Below are 20,876 nucleotides of genomic sequence, written 5' to 3'. Positions count from 1 at the left end.
CTGGTATATGCTCCCCATCCTGGTATATGCTTCCCTACCCTGGTATATGCTCCCCCAATTCTTGTATATGCTCCCTCCATCCTGGTATATGCCCCCCATCTTGTTATATGCTCCCTCCATCCTGGTATAATCTCCCCTCATCCTGGTATATGCTCCCCCATCCTGGTATATGCTCCCCCCATCCTGGTATATGCTCCCCCTATCCTGGTATATCCCCCATCCTGGTATATGCTCCTCCCCATCCTGATATATGCTCCCCCCATACTGGTATATGTTCCCCCATCCTGGTATATGCTCCCCCCCATCCTGGTATATGCTCCCTCCATCCTCGTATATGGTTCCCCTATCCTGGTATATGCTCCCTCCATTCTGGTATATGCCCCCCATTCTGGTATACACTCCACCCATCCTGGTATATGCTGCCTCAATCCTCATATATGCCTCCCCACCCTGGTATATGCCCCCCATCCTGGTATATGCTTCCCTACCCTGGTATATGCTCCCCCAATTCTTGTATATGCTCCCTCCATCCTGGTATATGCCCCCCATCTTGTTATATGCTCCCTCCATCCTGGTATATTCTCCCCCCATCCTGGTATATGCTCCCCCATCCTGGTATATGCTCCCCCCATCCTGGTATATGCTCCCCCTATCCTGGTATATCCCCTCATCCTGGTATATGCTCCTCCCCATCCTGGTATATGCTCCCCCCATACTGGTATATGTTCCCCCATCCTGGTATATGCTCCCCCCCATCCTGGTATATGATCCCCCAATCCTGGTCCCCTTCTTGGTATATGCTCCCCCCCATCCTTGTATATGTTCCCCCAATCCTCGTATATGCTCCCCCCATACTGGTATAAGCTCCCCCCATAGTGGTATATGCTCCCTCCATCCTGGTATATGCTCCCTCCATCCTGGTATATGCTCCCCCATCTTGGTATATGCTCTCCCCATCCTGGTATATGCTCCCCCATCCTGGTATATACCCCCCCATCCTGGTATATGCTCCCCCCATCCTGGTATATGCTCCCCCCATCCTGTTATATGCTCCCTCCATCCTGGTATATGCTCCCCCATCCTGGTATATACTTCCCCATTCTGGTATATGCTCCCCCCATCCTGGTATATACCCCACCATCCTGGTATATGCTCCCCCCATCCTGGTATATGCTCCCCCCATCCTGTTATATGCTCCCTCCATCCTGGTATATGCTCCCCCATCCTGGTATATACTTCCCCATTCTGGTATATGCTCCCCCCATCCTGGTATATGCTCCCTCCATCCTGGTATATGCTCCCTCCATCCTCATATATGCTTCCCCTATCCTGGTATATGCTCCCCCAATCCTGGTATATGCTCCCCCCATCCTGGTATATGCTCCCCCCATCCTGGTATATGCCCCCTCCATCCTGGTGTATGTCCCCCATCCTGGTATGTGCTCCCCCCATCCTGGTATATACCCCCCATCCTGGTATATGCTCCCCCCATCCTGGTATATGCTCCCCCTATCCTGTTATATGCTCCCACCATCCTGGTATATGCTCCCCCATCCTGGTATATACTTCCCCATCCTGGTATATGCTCCCCCCATACTGGTATATGCTCCCCCCATCCTGGTATATGCTCCCTCCATCCTGGTATATGCTCCCTCCATCCTCGTATATGGTTCCCCTATCCTGGTATATGCTCCCTCCATTCTGGTATATGCCCCCCCATTCTGGTATACACTCCATCCATCCTGGTATATGCTGCCTTCTTCCTCGTATATGCCTCCCCACCCTGGTATATGTCTACCATCCTGGTATATGCTTCCCTACCCTGGTATATGCTCCCCCAATTCTTGTATATGCTCCCTCCATCCTGGTATATGGCCCCTATCTTATTATATGCTCCCTCCATCCTGGTATATTCTCCCCCCATCCTGGTATATGCTCCCCCATCCTGGTATATGCTCCCCCCATCCTGGTATATGCTCCCCCTATCCTGGTATATCCCCCCATCCTGGTATATGCTCCTCCCCATCCTGGTATATGCTCCCCCCATACTGGTATATGTTCCCCCATCCTGGTATATGCTCCCCCCCATCCTGGTATGTGCTCCCTCCATCCTCGTATATGGTTCCCCTATCCTGGTATATGCTCCCTCCATTCTGGTATATGCCCCCCCATTATGGTATACACTCCACCCATACTGGTATATGCTGCCTCAATCCTCGTATATGCCTCCCCACCCTGGTATATGCCCCCATCCTGGTATATGCTTCCCTACCCTGGTATATGCTCCCCCAATTCTTGTATATGCTCCCTCCATCCTGGTATATGCCCCCCATCTTGTTATATGCTCCCTCCATCCTGGTATATTCTCCCCCCATCCTGGTATATGCTCCCCCATCCTGGTATATGCTCCCCCCATCCTGGTATATGCTCCCCCTATCCTGGTATATCCCCTCATCCTGGTATATGCTCCTCCCCATCCTGGTATATGCTCCCCCCATACTGGAATATGTTCCCCCATCCTGGTATATGCTCCCCCCCATCCTGGTATATGATCCCCCAATCCTGGTCCCCTTCTTGGTATATGCACCCCCCCATCCTTGTATATGTTCCCCCAATCCTCGTATATGCTCCCCCCATACTGGTATAAGCTCCCCCCATACTGGTATATGCTCCCTCCATCCTGGTATATGCTCCCTCCATCCTGGTATATGCTCCCCCATCTTGGTATATGCTCTCCCCATCCTGGTATATGCTCCCCCATCCTGGTATATACCCCCCATCCTGGTATATGCTCCCCCCATCCTGGTATATGCTCCCCCCATCCTGTTATATGCTCCCTCCATCCTGGTATATGCTCCCCCATCCTGGTATATACTTCCCCATTCTGGTATATGCTCCCCCCATCCTAGTATATACCCCCCCATCCTGGTATATGCTCCCCCCATCCTGGTATATGCTCCCCCCATCCTGTTATATGCTCCCTCCATCCTGGTATATGCTCCCCCATCCTGGTATATACTTCCCCATTCTGGTATATGCTCCCCCCATCCTGGTATATACCCCACCATCCTGGTATATGCTCCCCCCATCCTGGTATATGCTCCCCCCATCCTGTTATATGCTCCCTCCATCCTGGTATATGCTCCCCCATCCTGGTATATACTTCCCCTATCCTGGTATATGCTCCCCAATCCTGGTATATGCTCCCCTAATCCTCGTATATGCTCCCTCCATCCTGTTATATGCCCCCCCATCCTGGTATATGCTTCACCCATCCTGGTATATGCTGCCTCAATCCTCGTATATGCCCCCCCACCCTGGTATATGTCCCCCCATCCTGGTATATGCTTCCCTACCCTGGTATATGCTCACCCAATTCTTGTATATGCTCCCTCCATCCTGGTATATGCCCCCCCATCCTGGTATATGCTTCCCTATCCTGGTATATGCCCCCCCATCCTGTTATATGCTCCCCCCATCCTGGTATGTGTCCCCATCCTGGTATATGCTCCCCCATCCTGGTATATGCTCCCCCCATCCTGGTATATGCTCCTCCCCATCCTGGTATATGCTCCCCCCATCCTGGTATATGCCCCCCATTCTGGTATATGCCCCCCATCCTGGTATGTGCTCCCCCCATCCTGGTATATGCTCCCTCCATCCTGGTATATGCTCCCTCCATCCTCGTATATGCTTCCCCTATCCTGGTATATGCTCCCCCAATCCTGGTATATGCTCACCCAATGCTAGTATATTCTCCCTCCATCCTGGTATATGCCCCCCCATTCTGGTATATGCTCCCCCCTATCCTGTTATATGCTCCCTCCATCCTGGTATATGCTCCCCCATCCTGGTATATACTTCCCCATCCTGGTATATGCTCCCCCCATCCTGGTATATGCTCCCCCCATCCTGGTATATGCTCCCTCGATCCTGATATATGCTCCCTCCATCCTCGTATATGCTTACCCTATACTGGTATATGCCCCCCATCCTGGTATATGCCCCCCATCCTGGTATATCACCACATTCTGGTATATGCTCCCCCGTTATATGCTCCCCCATCCTGGTATATGCTCCCCCATCCTGGTATATGCTCCCCCCATCCTGGTATATGCCCCCCATCCTGGTATATGTCCCCCATCCTGGTATGTGCTCCCCCCATCCTGGTATATACCCCACATCCTGGTATATGCTCCCCCCATCCTGGTATATGCTCCCCCTATCCTGTTATATGCTCCCACCATCCTGGTATATGCTCCCCCATCCTGGTATATACTTCCCCATCCTGGTATATGCTTCCCCCATCCTGGTATATGCTCCCCCCATCCTGGTATATGCTCCATCCATCCTGGTATATGCTCCCTCCATCCTCGTATATGCTCCCCTATCCTGGTATATGCTCCCTCCATTCTGGTATATGCCCCCCCATTCTGGTATACACTCCACCCATCCTGGTATATGCTGCCTCAATCCTCGTATATGCCTCCCCACCCTGGTATATGCCCCCCATCCTGGTATATGCTTCCCTACCCTGGTATATGCTACCCCAATTCTTGTATATGCTCCCTCCATCCTGGTATATGCCCCCCATCTTGTTATATGCTCCCTCCATCCTGGTATATTCTCCCCCCATCCTGGTATATGCTTCCCCATCCTGGTATATGCTCCCCCCATCCTGGTATATGCTCCCCCTATCCTGGTATATCCCCCCATCCTGGTATATGCTCCTCCCCATCCTGGTATATGCTCCCCCCATACTGGTATATGTTCCCCCATCCTGGTATATGCTCCCCCCCATCCTGGTATATGATCCCCCAATCCTGGTCCCCTTCTTGGTATATGCTCCCCCCCATCCTTGTATATGTTCCCCCAATCCTCGTATATGCTCCCCCCATACTGGTATAAGCTCCCCCCATACTGGTATATGCTCCCCCATCTTGGTATATGCTCTCCCCATCCTGGTATATGCTCCCCCATCCTGGTATATACCCCCCCATCCTGGTATATGCTCCCCCCATCCTGGTATATGCTCCCCCCATCCTGTTATATGCGCCCTCCATCCTGGTATATGCTCCCCCATCCTGGTATATACTTCCCCATTCTGGTATATGCTCCCCCCATCCTGTTATATGCTCCCTCCATCCTGGTATATGCTCCCTCCATCCTCATATATGCTTCCCCTATCCTGGTATATGCTCCCCCAATCCTGGTATATGCTCCCCCAATCCTCGTATATGCTCCCTCCATCCTGTTATATGCCCCCCCATCCTGGTATATGCTCAACCCATCCTGGTATATGCTGCCTCAATCCTCGTATATGCCCCCCCACCCTGGTATATGTCCCCCCATCCTGGTATATGCTTCCCTACCCTGGTATATGCTCACCCAATTCTTGTATATGCTCCCTCCATCCTGGTATATGCCCCCTATCCTGGTATATGCTTCCCTATCCTGGTATATGCCCCCCCATCCTGTTATATGCTCCTTCCATCCTGGTATGTGCCCCCATCCTGGTATATGCTCCCCCATCCTGGTATATGCTCCCCCCATCCTGGTATATGCTCCTCCCCATCCTGGTATATGCTCCCCCCATCCTGGTATATACTCCCGCTATCCTGGCATATGCTCCCCCCATCCTGGTATATGCTCCCCCATCCTGATATATGCTCCCCCCAATCCTGGTATATGCCCCCCATCCTGGTATATCCGCCCATTCTGGTATATGCTCCCCCATCCTGGTATATGCTCCCCCATCCTGGTATATGCTCCCCCCATCCTGGTATATGCCCACCATCCTGGTATATGCTCCCCCTCATCCTGGTATATGCTCCCCCCATCCTGGTATATGCTCTCCCCATCCTGGTATATGCCTCCCATCCTGATATATGCCCCTCATCCTGGTATGTGCTCCCCCCATCCTGGTATATACCCCCCATCCTGGTATATGCTCCCCCCATCCTGGTATATGCTCCCCCTATCCTGTTATATGCTCCCTCCATCCTGGTATATGCTCCCCCATCCTGGTATATACTTCCCCATCTTGGTATATGCTCCCCCCATCTTGGTATATGCTCCCCCCATCCTGGTATATGCTCCCTCCATCCTGGTATATGCTCCCCCTATCCTGGTATATGCTCCCCCAATCCTGGTATATGCTCCTCCAATCCTCGTATATGCTTCCTCCATCCTGGTATATGCCCCCCCATCCTGGTATATGCTCCACCCATCCTGGTATATGCTGCCTCAATCCTCGTATATGCCCCTCCACCCTGGTATATGCCCCCCATCCTGGTATTTGCTTCCCTACCCTGGTATATGCTCCCCCAATTCTTGTATATGCTCCCTCCATCCTGGTATATGCCCCCCATCCTGTTATATACTCCCTCCATCCTTGTATATGCTCCCCCCATCCTGGTATATGCTCCCCCATCCTGGTATATGCTCCCCCCATCCTGGTATATGCTCCCCCTATCCTGGTATATCCCCCCATCCTGGTATATGCTCCTCCCCATCCTGGTATATGCTCCCCCCATACTGGTATATGCTCCCCCATCCTGGTATATGCTCCCCCCCATCCTGGTATATGCCCCCCATCCTGGTATATGCCCCCCATCCTGGTATATCCCCCCATCCTGGTATATGTTCCCCCCATCCTGGTATATGCTCCCCCATCCTGGTATATGCTCCCCCCATCCTCGTACATGCCCCTCCATCCTGGTATATGCTCCCCCTCATCCTGGTATATGCTCCCCCTACCCTGGTATATGCTCCCCCTACCCTGGTATATGCTCCCCCCTTCCTGGTATATGCCCCCCATCCTGGTATATGCCCCCATCCAGGTATGTGCTCCCCCCATCCTGGTATATGCTCCCCCCATCCTTATATATGTCACCCCCATCCTGGTATATTCTCCCCCCATCCTGGTATATGCTCCCCCCTATCCTGGTATATGTCACTCCCCGATCCTGGTATATGCTCCCCCCATCCTGGTATGTCGCCCCCTGATCCTTGTATATGCTCCCTCCCATCCTGGTATATGTCACCTCCGATCCTGGTATATCGTCCCCCCCATCCTGGTATATACTTCCCCTCATCCTGGTATATGCTCCACCCCATCCTAGTATATGTCAACCCCCAATCCTGGTATATGCTCCCCCCATCCTGGTATATGTCACCCCCCGATCGTGGTATGTGCTCCCCCCATCCTGGTATATGTCACCCCCGATCCTGGTATATGCTACCCCCATACTGATATATGCTCCCCCTCATTAGGTATATGCTCCCCCATCCTGGTATATGCTCCCCCTCATTCTGGTATATGCTCCCCCCATTCTGGTATATGCTCCCCCCATCCTGGTATATGCCCCCCCCCATCCTGGTATATGCTCCCCTTCATCCTGGTATATGCTTCCTCCATCCATGTATATGCTCCCCCCATCATGGAGAACAAGGAAGCACAAAAGAACTTCATGAAAACATGAAAATACAAAATCTTTATTGAAAAAAATCAAGAATAGAAAAAATGGAAAACACTCAGAGGCATAAAATTAAAAACAATGGAGGAGCATGGAGACGAGGAACAGGTTAAATGTACTGCCCTATGTAAATCAATTGCCTGAAGGCAAAATATGGCACTGCAAAAACAGGTCATAAAGAGGTAGCTCAAGTGTCTATCCAATTGAAAGGTCGCACAGTGAGAGACTTCTGTTTAATGCAGGTTCTAATATAGAAGCATTTTCCCAAAGTGGATGCAAGTATGACACTCAGTACATTAATAGAAATAAGTGTCATGAAAGACAATATAGTCAAAGTGACAACCAATCCAATATATAATATGAAAAGGTTCCATACTTACAGCCGCTGTGGTTGCGTCGCCGCACCTCGCTCCTGCTCTACCCCAGCATCCTGGTATATGCTCCCCCCCATCCTGGTATATGCTCCCCCTCATCCTGGTATATGCTCTCACCCATCCTGGTATATGCTCCCCGTCATCCTGGTATATGCTCTCCCCCATCCTGGTATATGCTCCCCCTCATCCTGGTATATGTCACCGCCGAACCTGGTATATGCTCCCCCCCATCCTGGTATATGTCACCCCCCAATCCTGGTATATGACTTCTGTTTAATGCAGGTTCTAATATAGAAGCATTTTCCCAAAGTGGATGCAAGTATGACACTCAGTACTGTTAGGATCATTCAGCCATGGAGGGTCCTTGTTGGAGTCGGGGTATCCCCGTAACAAGAAATACACAGACACGTAGTGTATAATCAAGTACTGGGAAGCCCCTGAGCGCGCCTGCCTCTATTGGAGCTGTCCCTTTTATTTATACTAATAATCTTAGTTTGTTGTCATACATGCGCAGTAAAATGCCTTTGTTCTACAAGCAGCGAAATAATGATTCATTACAGTGGAATGTTAATAAGAAAGTTTCATAAAAAGTGTTAATTCATAGCAGTAGAAGGTTACTGAGACAGCTAAAAACAGGTTACAATCTAGTTTCCGGGCGTCAGTCCAAATGTCCAGATAAGGAAAGAATTACTTCATCTGTGTCTTACATCGTAATCTTGCGTGAAGCATCACTCCCATCATCCTCTCAGTCCCCCCTTTGATTCTTCCTTATGGACTTTTGGTAGAAGACCTGGTCCGGGATTTCTTTTCTTTCATATTCTTGAGTCCGTGTTACAAAGCTTATTTATGCATATTAAAATAATTTTTAATCCTATTTTAAACACTACATATATGACTACTATAATTAGCACAATCTATAATATACCTTGCAGAATTCCAGCCACCCAACCTCCAATACCCTTAAACCAGTTCTTTGGGTTGAGAAAGGAGAAGGTGTCTGACCACCAGCTATCTTTATTTTGGTCATTGTGTCTGTCATATTCATCCCGTAATCGTTGTATATCTGCCAGCTTGAACCTCATACTCATTGTACTGTTTGGATCTATGTAATGACAACAGGTTGGACCAATAATTTGACACATTCCTCCCTGGGCCGCAGTTAGGTAGTCTAACACTACAGTATGTTGATTAGTAACAATTATAAGTTGATTTTGTACAGCTATACTAGTATTAAGTATATCCATAATATCCCATATCTGATCATCTAGATAGTCGGTGGCCTGAACTAATTTATCCCACATCTGCATCAACATTGGATACACAAAGAAAGTGCTGAATATTTTATTAGGAATTCCCATTTGGACCACATGTGGCCTACCTGAAGGTCTAGGCGAGTTGTCGGCTGCTCTTTTGTATAGTGTGTGTTTAGGTACTGCTTGCATATCTACCTGCTGATTCTGAACTATAAATGTGGCCGGTGTTAAGCGTCCTAGAGTACATGTACCTTTTATTCCTACTGGGAGCCATTTGTATGCTCCATTTCCACAAATCCAGAAGGTTCCTTCAGGCAGATCCCATATTGCAGAGTGTTGGAGCACCAACCTATGTACCAAATCTAAAAATTTAGATACATTCTGAAGTATACACCAAGGGGGTTTTTGACCTAATGGACTACAGTATCCTGCATCTGGATTTTCACAAGTCGGTGTACCTGGGTCATATGCACTTGACTCATTACATAATATATTACCTGGTATTTTTGAACATGTATCATTGTTTCCATCGGGGAATAATTGTGAATATTTCCAACCATTATTGTGTATGTATTTTTCTACTATATCAGGTTTAAAAGGTTGAGAAGAAGATACTGTGCTACTAAAACTGAGTTGTATATTTTCTGTAGGAATTAACCCTAAGTCTGTTAGTCCCGTCTTATTTCTAGGAACCCATACACCTCCTTTAAACGCTAAATATTGTAAGTTGTTTATTTTTCCGGTCATATTACCTTGCCACCAGGGAAATCCCACCCACCCCACAACTGGGATGGCAACAGTGGTGTTCCATAATCTAGAATTAACGGTTTGGTTATTTGCTAATTTGTCTGAGCAATTAGTCCATGTAAACACTTCCAATTTTACTGCAGTTGGAGTTGTCAATAACACCTGATATGGACCCTCAAATCTGGGTTCTAGCGTTCTTCTGTTATGTCTTTTTACGTAGACTTCGTCTCCTGGTTGCAGCTTGTGCGTTCCCTCAATGGAATCTGGATCTGGAATGGAAGAGAACACTAAAGAGTGTATTTTAGACACATGCTTACATAAATTTTGCACATAAGCAGTTAAGCTTTCAGTTTCTAACATTAAAGTCTGTGGGAAATACAATCCTGTATTGGCAACTCTACCAAACAATATTTCATGGGGGGTGAGTTTGCTCTTTCCCTGGGGGGTGTTTCTGACTGAATACAATGCTATTGGGAGACACTCAGTCCATGGTTTCTGTGTTTCTGCCATGGCTTTCTGTATTTTTAACTTAAGTGTTCCATTCATTCTCTCAACCTTACCAGAACTCTGTGGGTGGTAAGGGGTGTGTAGTTCACTTTTTATACACAACATTTTCATTACATTCTGAAAGATCTCTCCAGTAAAATGTGTACCTCTATCTGACTCGATCACTTCTGGGATACCATAACGGGGTACCAGTTCATGTGCTATTTTTACTGCAGTGACTTTAGCCGTGGCTGTATGAACTGGATAAGCCTCTGGCCACCCCGAAAACATGTCCACACATACCAGTACATACTCATAGTGTCCATGCTTAGGCATCTGGATGTAATCGATCTGAAGTCTCTGGAACGGATATAGTGGTCTTACATGGTGCTTCTGGGGGGTCTTAACAGTCTGTCCTGGATTGTGGGCTAAACAGATTTCACAAGAACCACATTTTGCTCGAGCTACCTGGCCGAACCCTGGGGCTAACCACTTCTGTCTGACCCTCTGTATCATACCGTTTGCAGACACATGTGTAGGTCCGTGGGCTTCACTGACCACAACAGGGTACCATGCTCGGGGGAGACAAAGCTCATCTCCTTTTCTCCATAGTCCTTCTTTTTCTTCTGCCCCCTGTTTCTGCCACTCTTCTTTTTCTTCTCTACTCACCTGCTGGTGGGCTTCTTTGAGCCGTGTAATTAAGTCAAATTCTGATACTGCACTAATAGTGTGGTCAGTTGTCAGAGGTTTTACTGCAGCTCGCTTAGCAGCCTTGTCGGCTCGGTCATTACCCCTAGCTATCTCGGTGTCGAGTCTTACATGTGCAGGTACTTTTATTACTGCTACTTGTTTGGTTAAGGCAGCTGATTCTAGGATTTGTCTAATCATTTGTCCATGTTTTACTGGTTGACCTGAAGCTGTCATATAACCTCTAGCTCTCCATATACATCCAAAATCATGTACAATACCATATGCATATCAGTAAAAATATTAGCGGTTTTTTCTTTTGCTAACTGTAATGCTCGTATTAGAGCTAATAGTTCAGCTTCCTGGGCTGAACAGCTGGCCTGCATTGGCTCAGCTTCAATAACATCATGATCTGATACAATGGCATAACCTGTGTGAAAGTTACCAGTTTCATCTGCATACCTACTACCATCTATATACATATGTAGGTCTGGATTGTCAAGAGGGGTGTCCTGTACATTAGGTAGCCCTTGTGTTTCTTGTTCTATACACTGTAAGCAATCATGTATTATATTGTCTTGTTCGTGGTATTGTAAAAAATTTTCATCTTCGTCTTCCTGACCTCCTTCCACTCCCCCCTTTGTCTCTAGTGGTAACAGAGTGGCTAAATTTAGAGACAATATGCGGCGAAAAGTGAGGTTTGGTGGCATTAGTAAGGAGCATTGTAATCTAAGATGTCTAGCCATTGAAATGTGTTTTGGCAATACCTGATTCAGTATGCCATGTACATCATGTGTAGTTTGTACTATTAGGGCATGGTCTAGTACTATTTCTGAGGCTTTTTCTACCAAAAGAGAGACAGCTGCTACTACTCTGACACATGATGGTGCAGCTTTGGTAACATTATCTAATTGAGCAGAATAGTATGCGACAGGTCTTTGTTTATTTTCATGTTTCTGTGTTAGTACTCCTGTAGCATGATTAGACATTTCCGCAGCCATTAATTGGAATGGTTTGGCGTAGTCTGGGATTCCCAAGGCCGGGGCTGACATGAGACCTTTCTTGAGGTCTTGAAAGGCTATGAGCGCTGATTCAGTTAACTGGAAAGGTTCGATTTTTAAACAATGATATAGAGGTTGCATAAGCTGACTAGCATGTATAACCCATTGTCTGCAGTGTGATACTATTCCCAAAAATGCTCTTAATGTTTTGTAGTTCTTGGGAGGAACAAGATCTCTAATGATTTTTAGTCTGTCGGCGGTGAGGTGCCGAATACCTTGTGAAATGCAGTGTCCTAGAAATACTACCGTAGTCATACAAAGTTGTACTTTTTTCTTGTTAACTTTACAGCCCATGTCTGCTAGAAATATTAACAACCTTATTGTGTTGCTGTTTGCGGACTCTTGAGCAGGGGCACATAACAATAGGTCATCAACATATTGAAGAATTACAACCTCATCCGTAGGTTTGAAATTTTGAAGAACTGATCTCATAGCTTCTGAGTACAAGGTAGGTGAATGTATCATACCCTGTGGTAATCTTGTCCATGCTAATTGTCTATTCTTAAATGTAAATGCAAACAGTTTGTAACAGTCTGGGTGTAATGGTACTGAAAAAAATGCATTTGATAAGTCTATGACAGAAAATACTCGTGCTGTTGCTGGGATCTGTGATAGCAACGTGTGTGGATTTGGCACAACAGGAGTAATAGGTTCCAAAATTTTATTTATCTCTCTTAGATCATGTACCATCCGGTACCTAGCAGCTGACCCCTCAGTAGATTTCTTTTTTACGGGGTACAACGGTGTATTGGCTGGTGACTTTACTTCTATCAGTACTCCAGTTTTTAGATAATCTTTTATCTGTTCTCCTATGGCGTGTTCTTGTTGGGCACTAATAGGATACTGTCTCAATTGGGGTAGTGTCACACCTGGAACAGGAGTGACTTTTACTGGAGCTATTGGCATTAGTCCTACATCGGTGTCATGTTGTGCCCATAATTTTTCTGGTACCTCAGAAAGATCTAAAATAATTTGGGTAGGGGCAGGATCTTTCTCATCCTCTAAGGCTTGGACTTTTACAATGTTTTCTAGAGACTCTTGGTCATCAGGCACCAAAATTTGGACTCTACCATCCTTTGTCTCTTACCACTCCTGCTTTTCTAGCCCGAATGTCCTCCCATAGTTTCCTGTTAAACCTGTCATGCCTTGCTACCTGAAAAGTTTTGCAAACTTTCCCTAAATTCTTAGTTGCTTCTACACCACACCTTTCTTTCACGATTGTATAGACATCTTGTTCATCATTTGTGGTCTTAGTCTGTTTGTTGCCCATTTTTCCTGACTATTCTTACCTTAGGAGGCTTTTTGGGTTAGATAAAATATATTCTATATTCTACCTTTCCTCGTTACCTATTCTGTCCTAAGGAGCCAGTATCTTGTTGCCCATTTTTCCTGACTATTCCTACCTTAGGAGGTTTTTTGGGTTAGATAAAATATATTCTATATTCTACCTTTCCTCGTTACCTATTCTGTCCTAAGGAGCCAGTATCTGAAACGGTTTCTCTGGACCGTTTTGTCTGAAGTGTAGAGTAATTCTAACACACATATATATGGCAACAAGGGCAAGACCAACAATACATAAAATGAACCATACAGTCTCCATTATATATCGTGTCCCTGGAGTATTATCATTACTTCCATGGGCTCATTCTGTCAATCTCTTATCCGTCAAAAAAGGAGGACAAAGGTTCGGGAGTTAAGCGTGAGCGAAGGTTTCCCCGAAAGGACACAACCTTATGACTCAGTTAGGCAATCTCCGTAATACTTATGTCATCTACCTTAGTGCGGCTTATGAGGCTATTCCCGACATCCACATCTCTTTCATACCATCCGTTTCATAACCTTCTCTGACCTCTCCTTCGGCAGATCCTACAGTATATACATGAATGACCCGAGCTATAGGTATCCTTCTCTACTAGTTCCTCAATCCCAACACAAGATATGCATGAAATTTACGGACTATCGCAGAGCAGATGTAAGAGAACTAACAGTGTCTCTTACCTGGCCAGGTTTGTCATCTGCTGTTCCGATGTCCCAATCTCAGCGGTTACTCGTGCCGGTCGATGAACTTGAAGGAATACGCAGACCTCGGGTCCCTGTTTCGGGCGCCAGGAAATGTTAGGATCATTCAGCCATGGAGGGTCCTTGTTGGAGTCGGGGTATCCCCGTAACAAGAAATACACAGACACGTAGTGTATAATCAAGTACTGGGAAGCCCCTGAGCGCGCCTGCCTCTATTGGAGCTGTCCCTTTTATTTATACTAATAATCTTAGTTTGTTGTCATACATGCGCAGTAAAATGCCTTTGTTCTACAAGCAGCGAAATAATGATTCATTACAGTGGAATGTTAATAAGAAAGTTTCATAAAAAGTGTTAATTCATAGCAGTAGAAGGTTACTGAGACAGCTAAAAACAGGTTACAATCTAGTTTCCGGGCGTCAGTCCAAATGTCCAGATAAGGAAAGAATTACTTCATCTGTGTCTTACATCGTAATCTTGCGTGAAGCATCACTCCCATCATCCTCTCAGTACATTAATAGAAATAAGTGTCATGAAAGACAATATAGTCAAAGTGACAACCAATCCAATATATAATATGAAAAGGTTCCATACTTACAGCCGCTGTGGTTGCGTCGCCGCACCTCGCTCCTGCTCTACCCCAGCATCCTGGTATATGCTCCCCCCCATCCTGATATATGCTCCCCCTCAACCTGGTATATGCTCTCACCCATCCTGGTATATGCTCCCCGTCATCCTGGTATATGCTCTCCCCCATCCTGGTATATGCTCCCCTCCATCCTGGTATATGTCACCGCCGAACCTGGTATATGCTCCCCCCCATCCTAGTATATGTCACCCCCCAATCCTGGTATATGCTCCCCGTCATCCTGGTATATGCTCCCCCTCATTCTGGTATATGCTCCCCCCCATCCTGGTATATGTCACCCCCCGATCCTGGTATATGCTCCCCCTCATCCTGGCATATGCCGCCCCCCATCCTGGTATATGTCACCCCCGATCTTGGTATATGTCACCCCCTCATCCTGGTATATGCTCCCCCCATCCTGGTATATGTCACCCAAGATCCTGGTATATGCTCCCCCCCATCCTGGTATATGTCACCCCCCAATCCTGGTATATGCTCCCCCTCATCCTGGTATATGCTCCCCCCCCCATCCTGGTATATGTCACCCCCCCCCCGATCCTGCCTGTCCTGCTCATCCATCCACAAACACTCCTACTCACCCTTCCCCCGCAGCACATCGTCTGTGTTAAATATGTAAATAAAATGGCGCTGGAGTCAGTGTGTGCACATACTGCGCTATTTGGCGCCATTTTGTTGAAGACACTGCGAATTTGTCTTCAACAAAATGGTGCTGGATATCGCGCTATGCGCTGGCTCCGGCACAGACTCCTCCTTAAGCCTCGCCGGAGACGTGGTCAGCGCCTATGCACATGGTGATCTCCGGCGACGCACTCTTCCTCCAGCCTCGTCCTCCCGGCGCAGACTATAGAGGCTTAGGACAGAAGGACACATCCCTGGATATATATATCTCATCTCTCCCAATTACATGGAGTCTATTAGGATCCCTGATCTATTATGTGTCGCCATCTGCACAGATCCAATGTCACACAAAAGGAAGCGACATTTTTAGCGAGTAAACAGCGCATTCCGTCCTGTGCTGATCTACAGCGCCATCTAGAGGCTGATCAGCGGCGCATCAGCTCAGCCTACTCGTTTTCATCTTCGCACCAGATGACGCGTTACCGGGATAAAATATGATTGGGTCCCAGTGAAAATACAAGACTGGGAGCCGGCTGCTCTGCTCCAATCGTCGCGCTTTGGAAGATACCAACTCTTTGTAGTCCTCAGGGGGAGCTGAGGAGAATAAATTGTTATTGTTTGTAAAAGTGCAGATATTTAATGAACTGATAGGTAAAATAAAGATGCGGCTGCGATCAGTGACGGGAAAGAGTAAGAGCGGCCGCTGCAGTTCCCCCCCCAGTGCTCAGATCAGTGGTAGACGCGACTCCTCCTCCGCATTCGGAAGCCGGAAGTTGCAGGCAGTGTTGTGAGAGAGGAGCAGAGAGACAGGTGGGTGATTGGTGCTGTGTGCGCTGCCCCCTGCTGGTCGCATCACCGCAGTGCAGGTTGTTATGGGCTGATCAGGGGCCCCTATGCCGCTCTCCATGGTGCGACCCCCACTGCTGTGTCTTGGGGTCTGTTACACCTGATATATAGGAGCTGAGTACAGGCGGCTGCTGGGGCCCCTGATACCATTACTATGTGGCCCTTACACCTGATATATAGGAGCTGAGTACAGGCGGCTGCTGGGGCCCCTGATACCATTACTATGTGGCCCTTACACCTGATATATAGGAGCTGAGTACAGGCGGCTGCTGGGGCCCCTGATACCATTACTATGTGGCCCTTACACCTGATATATAGGAGCTGAGTACAGGCGGCTGCTGGGGCCCCTGATACCATTACTATGTGGCCCTTACACCTGATATATAGGAGCTGAGTACAGGCGGCTGCTGGGGCCCCTGATACCATTACTATGTGGCCCTTACACCTGATATATAGGAGCTGAGTACAGGCGGCTGCTGGGGCCCCTGATACCATTACTATGTGGCCCTTACACCTGATATATAGGAGCTGAGTACAGGCGGCTGCTGGGGCCCCTGATACCATTACTATGTGGCCCTTACACCTGATATATAAGCTCTGCTGGGACTCTGTATCCCGCCTGCATTGCATAATGGGGCCCCTGAATACTCTGCACATAAGGGCCCATAGCTCTAATTATGTTGTTTGCAATAGTCGCCCTCCTGCCACCCTGTAATATCGGGTCCCTGCCTGGTGTGGCCCCTATGACTTAATGTCCCCCTGTAAGTGCAGTACACCAGTTATCAGTCTACACGGCCAGGGTCCGGGACCCCTGTTGTTTTTGTACTGGCTTTGTAATATATGCTCATTATCAGGGCGCCCTCTTCTCAGACATCCATCTAATCATCCGTCTGTCTCATCCATATTTGCCATATGGAGGTTTCCAGAAATAGGGCAGAACCTACTGGACTTCTGTGAAAGTTGACGAATCTGTTGAGCGCGGCTGAAGCCTCCTGGGAGCCGAGGTAAAATCAGTGGCCGTGGTAAAATTGTGGAGCGGTGGGGTCTGAAAAAGGAATCATGACTATAAGGACAACTTTTGCACAAAGTGATTTCTTTAGAGCCCAACAGCCACTGTGTAAACCTGACAAAAATGCCCCCATCTATCCATCCATTCATCACTCTCATACTCTGTCTATGCAGGTATGTATCTCATCATTCTTCCTTACGGAGTTTCACATTGACCAGTCGGGGCTTTGGTGCGAACTCCCTCACAAAACTGAATTCGGTAGTGTGTGCTGACGAGGCCATAGGCTTAGTAGACTGCGCCTCCAGTAGGCGTACAAACCTGATGCACGACAGAGGGCACATTCACTCTGTCTGGACCATTATAGTCTATGGCCACGTCAGATCATATGCCCGAATCCCGTTCAGGTGTAGGCTGCAGCAGGTGGCTGCTGCCTTCTGTGCCCCGCTCCTCCGCCACTGCCGTTCCCCCCAACACCCAGAGCCACAGTGTATATATATATATATATATATATATGTACACTACTCAAAAAAATAAAGGGAACACTTAAACAACAGAACATAACTCCAAGTAAATCAAACTTCTGTGACATCAAACTGTCCACTTAGGAAGCAACACTGATTGACAATCAATTTCACACGCTGATGTGCAAATGGAATAGACAATAGATGGAAATTATTGGCAATTATCAAGACACCCTCAATAAAGGAGTGGTTCTGCAGGTGGGGACCACAGACCACATCTCAGTACCAATGCTTTCTGACTGATGTTTTGGTCACTTTTGAATGTTGGTTGTGCTTTCACACTCGTGGTAGTTTGAGATGGACTCTACAACCCACAGAAGTTGCTCAGGTAGTGCAGCTCATCCAGGATGGCACATCAATGCGAGCTGTAGAAAGAAGGTTTGCTGTGTCTGTCAGCGTAGTGTCCAGAGGCTGGAGGCGCTACCAGGAGACAGGCCAGTACACCAGGAGACGTGGAGGAAGCCGTAGGAGGGCAACAACCCAGCAGCAGGACCGCTACCTCCGCCTTTGTGCAAGGAGGAACAGGAGGAGCACTGCCAGAGCCCTGCAAAATGACCTCCAGCTGACCACAAATGTGGATGTGTCTGCACAAACGCTTAGAAACCCACTCCATAACCGTGGTATGAGGGCCCGACGTCCACAGATGGGGGTTGTGCTCACAGCCCAACACCTTGCAGGACTCTTGGCATTTGCCTTAGAACACCAGGATTGGCAAAGTGGCAACTGGCGCCCTGTGCTCTTCACAGATGAAATCAAGTTCACACTGAGCACATGTGACAGACGTGACAGAGTCTGGAGACGCCGTGGAGAGCGATCTGCTGCCTGCAACATCCTTCAGCATGACCGGTTTGGCAGTGGGTCAGTAATGGTGTGGGGTGGCATTTGTTTGGAGGGCCGCACAGCCCTCCATGTGCTCGCCAGAGGTAGCCTGACTGCCATTAGGTACCGAGATGAGATCCTCAGACCCCTTGTGAGACCATGTGCTGGTGCGGTTGGCCCTGGGTTCCTCCTAATGCAGGACAATGCCAGACCTCATGTGGCTGGAGTGTCAGCAGTTCCTGCAAGATGAAGGCATTGAGGTTATGGACTGGCCCACCCGTTCCCCAGACCTGAATCCGATTGAGCACATCTGGGACATCATGTCTCGCTCCATCCACCAACGTCACTTTGCACCACAGACTGTCCAGGAGTTGGCGGATGCTTTAGTCCAGGTCTGGCAGGAGATCCCACAGGAGACCATCCGCAACCTCATCAGGAGCATGCCCAGGCGTTGTAGGGAGGTCATACAGGCACGTGGAGGCCACACACAATACTCAGCCTCATCAGGAGCATGCCCAGGCGTTGTAGGGAGGTCATACAGGCACGTGGAGGCCACACACAATACTCAGCCTCATCAGGAGCATGCCCAGGCGTTGTAGGGAGGTCATACAGGCACGTGGAGGCCACACACAATACTCAGCCTCATCAGGAGCATGCCCAGGCGTTGTAGGGAGGTCATACAGGCACGTGGAGGCCACACACAATACTGAGACTCATTTTGACTTGTTTTAAGGACATTACATCAAAGTTGGATCAGCCTGTAGTGTGTTTTTCCACTTTAATTTTGGGGGTGACTCCAAATCCAGGCCTCCATTGGTTAATAAATGTGATTTCCATTGATGATTTTTGTGTGATTTTGTTGTCAGCACATTCAACTTTGTACAGAACAAAGTATTCAATGAGAATATTTCATTCATTCAGATCTAGGATGTGTTATTTCAGTGTTCCTTTTATTTTTTTGAGCAGTGTATATATAAATATACCAGGATGGGTGATATTAACAGAATTGGGAGACATTACCCCTATAACAGTGTCAGCAGCAGACCCCCTCCCCCTTAACAGGGCATAATGACCACATTTTTTGCTTCAATTTTTTTTCTATTTTCCTCCTCTAAAACCTAGGTACGTCTTATGGTCCGGTGCTTCTTATAGTCCGAAAAATACGGTATATATATACTATGGTAGTATACGGTATATATATACTATGGTAGATGGGCCCATTCAGTTGCACACAGAAGTAGCCACCGGAGCGCCGTCTCCTTAAGTCTCTCACTGGTTTATTTGAAGATGCTGCATAAGCCAGTGAGGAGTTAGCAAAAATAAATACGTGCTTTCTGACCTAAGGAAAAACAAAACATAACATACAGCCGTGTTGCTGTGGGGATCTGCCCGCTCAGGAGAACAACCATCCACTAGTTCAGCTTTTCCTTCTCAGGACACAAAGCGCTGGAGTTCCTCTCTCCAGCCCTACTGAACACTGAATGCCTTAGAAGGACTATATACATCCTAGTCCCCACCCTGGGGTGGAGATATGGTGAATGACCTCCCAAATGGTGAACAACCTCCCAACCCGCTCTATGGTCGTTCACAAAAACCCAGCCCTTAAAATGGCCGATTAATCCCTCTCAACACATAGTGTGCTGGTGGAAAACTTATGGGCTTCAAATCACTGAAGCTAACAGCCTCAGTGAAACATACCTCCCCTCCAGCACTTTGCCAGTGACTTTGTCACCATGTATATATAATCAGCATACTGTATATATATTATAAGCATACTGTATATATCCTTTTAAAAGCAGAAGTGTCAATAAATTATTTTTATCAGTTAACAAAATGCAGAGTAAAGTTTGATGGATGAACCAAGATCTCAGTAATAATAATTGTAATTTTTTTTTAATTAATAATAGGATAGAAGGGAGGGACAAAACCAGGAACAGAATCAGTAGGCAAACTCATAGTCAGGAGGACAGCCGGGGTCAGATACCAGGTGATCAGTAACCGCCACGTCTGCGAGCAGTATGAATACCGCGGAGCCTGGTGACAGAGGTGATACTGAGATTGTCCGGGCAGAGATGTAACAGTCAGAAGGCCACCGGTAGATGGTGAAGGTCCTTCTGTACAGCTCCAGCAGTGATGGTGAATCTGCTGGACTTCAGGGCGCTGGATGCGGAGGTTTACCGTCTTTTAGATGTCTCTAGGGGAACGGTGACAACACGCAAATACGCGAGCAGCCCTGGATAATCCACGCCGGCAGGATGATAAGATCCGGCGGAAGATGGAACCTATGAGAAGAGAAGGAAATATAGTGTAA

At 47.7% G+C, this 20,876-nt stretch overlaps 1 long non-coding RNA gene across 1 annotated transcript; it reads right to left on the bottom strand.

Annotated features, from left to right (window-relative positions):
* Positions 1 to 8,417: 8,417 nt before the first annotated feature.
* Positions 8,418 to 14,608, bottom strand: LOC141176254 (uncharacterized). Its single transcript, XR_012253119.1, has 2 exons — positions 14,085 to 14,608; positions 8,418 to 10,121 (listed from the first exon to the last, which is right to left on the bottom strand). It is a non-coding gene; the product is annotated as an uncharacterized lncRNA (long non-coding RNA).
* Between the last annotated feature and the right edge of the window lie 6,268 nt (positions 14,609 to 20,876).

The sequence above is a fragment of the Phyllobates terribilis genome, unplaced genomic scaffold (genome assembly GCF_046119375.1).
Source record: "Phyllobates terribilis strain yellow unplaced genomic scaffold, ASM4611937v1 Scaffold_19__1_contigs__length_20705806, whole genome shotgun sequence".
Lineage (NCBI taxonomy): Eukaryota > Metazoa > Chordata > Amphibia > Anura > Dendrobatidae > Phyllobates > Phyllobates terribilis.
Note: the sequence above shows the minus strand (reverse complement) of the source record. Positions and strands in the feature narration are given on the sequence as shown.